General features: G+C 38.3%; 1 non-coding gene across 1 annotated transcript; it reads right to left on the bottom strand.

Annotated features, from left to right (window-relative positions):
* Positions 1-1,004: 1,004 nt before the first annotated feature.
* On the bottom strand, positions 1,005-1,112 carry LOC112738843 (small nucleolar RNA R71). Its single transcript, XR_003169798.1, has one exon. It is a non-coding gene; the product is annotated as a small nucleolar RNA R71 (small nucleolar RNA).
* Between the last annotated feature and the right edge of the window lie 1,156 nt (positions 1,113-2,268).

Here is a 2,268-nt window from a genome sequence, read left to right as displayed (position 1 = left end):
CTAACCTCCTAACTTCTTATCTTTTCAAAATTTGTTTCAACTAACTAACTAACTTTTTGTTTGTTTCTTAACTTTTTCAAAACCACCTAACTAACTCTCTCTCTCTCATTTTCGAAAATATCTTCCCTCTTTTTCAAAATTTCTTTTTAATTAACTAATTATTTTTATTTTTATTTTTTATTTTAAAAATTTTCGAAAAATACTAACATTTTTCAAAAACCATTTTCGAAAATCACTAACTCTTTTTCAAAAATTATTTTCGAAAATTTCTTCTCTCTCATCTTATTCTATTTATTTATTCATCTACTAACATCTCATCTCACATCTCTGCCATCCTCACAGTTGTGTTTCTTTCTTTACATCACACTCTTTGTCTCCCTCTTTTCTTCCACTCACAAAGGGATCCCTTTACTGTGGTATAAAAGATCTCTATTATTATTATTATTTTTCTGTGCCTTCTTCTTTGTCATATGAGCAGGAGCAAGGACAAGAATATTCTTATTGAAGCAGATCCAGAACCTGAAAGGACTCTGAAGAAAAAATTAAGAGAAGCTAAAATACAACAATCCAGAGATAACCTTTCAGAAATTTTCGAACAGGCAGAGGAGATGGCAGCCGAAAATAATAATAATGTAAGGAAGATGCTTGGTGACTTTACTGCACCTAATTCCAATTTACATGGAAGAAGCATCTCCATTCCTGCCATTGGAGCAAACAACTTTGAGCTGAAACCTCAATTAGTTTCTCTGATGCAGCAGAACTGCAAGTTTCATGGACTTCCATCTGAAGATCCTTTTCAGTTCTTAACTGAATTCTTGCAGATATGTGATACTGTTAAGACTAATGGAGTAGATCCTGAAGTCTACAGGCTCATGCTTTTCCCTTTTGCTGTAAGAGACAGAGCTAGATTATGGTTGGATTCTCAACCCAAAGACAGCCTGAACTCTTGGGATAAGCTGGTCACGGCTTTCTTAGCCAATTACTTTCCTCCTCAAAAGCTGAGCAAGCTTAGAGCTGATGTTCAAACCTTCAGACAGAAAGAAGGTGAATCCCTCTATGAAGCTTGGGAAAGATACAAACAGTTGACCAAAAAGTGTCCTTCTGACATGCTTTCAGAATGGACCATCCGGGATATATTCTATGATGGTTTATCTGAGCTATCAAAAATGTCACTGGACACTTCTGCAGGTGGATCCATTCACCTAAAGAAAATGCCTGCAGAAGCTCAAGAACTCATTGACATGGTTGCTAATAATCAGTTCATGTACACTTCTGAAAGGAATCCTGTGAATAATGGGACGCCTATGAAGAAGGGAGTTCTTGAGGTTGATACTCTGAATGCCATATTGGCTCAGAATAAAATATTGACTCAGCAAGTCAATATGATTTCTCAGAGTCTGCATGGAATGCAAGCTGCATCCAACAGTACTCAAGAGGCATCTTCTGAAGAAGAAGCTTATGATCCTGAAAACCCTGCAATAGCAGAGGTAAATTACTTAGGTGAACCTTATGGAAACACCTATAACTCATCATGGAGAAATCACCCCAATTTCTCATGGAAGGATCAAAAGCCTCAACAAGGCTTTAATAATGGTGGAAGAAACAGGTTTAACAATAATAAACCTTTTCCATCATCCACTCAGCAACAGACAGAGAACTCTAAACAAAATGCTTCTAATTTAGCAAATCTAGTCTCTGATCTATCTAAGGCCACTGTGAGTTTCATGAATGAAACTAGGTCTTCCATTAGAAATTTGGAAGCACAAGTGGGCCAGCTGAGTAAAAGGATCACTGAAATCCCTCCAAGTACTCTCCCAAGCAATACAAAAGAGAATCCAAAAGGAGAGTGCAAGGCCATTGACATAAGCACCATGGCCGAACCTGTGAGGAGAGGAGAGGACGTGAATCCCAAGGAGGAAGACCTCCTGGGACGTCCAGTGGTCAATAAGGAGCTTCCCTCTGAGGAACCAAAGGAATCTGAGGCTCATCTAGAGACCATAGAGATTCCATTGAACCTCCTTATACCCTTCATGAGCTCTGATGAGTATTCCTCTTCTGAAGAGAATGAGGATGTTACTGAAGAGCAAACTGCCAAGTTTCTTGGTGCAATCATGAAGCTGAATGCCAAATTATTTGGCATTGATACTTGGGAAGTTGAACCTCCCTTGTTCATCAATGAACTAAGTGATCTGGATCAATTGACATTGCCTCAGAAGAGACAAGATCCTGGAAAGTTCATAATACCTTGTACCATAGGCACCATGATCT

This window comes from Arachis hypogaea, chromosome 13 (genome assembly GCF_003086295.3).
Source record: "Arachis hypogaea cultivar Tifrunner chromosome 13, arahy.Tifrunner.gnm2.J5K5, whole genome shotgun sequence".
Classification (NCBI taxonomy): Eukaryota; Viridiplantae; Streptophyta; class Magnoliopsida; order Fabales; family Fabaceae; genus Arachis; species Arachis hypogaea.
This window is presented reverse-complemented; position numbering and strand designations above follow the sequence as displayed.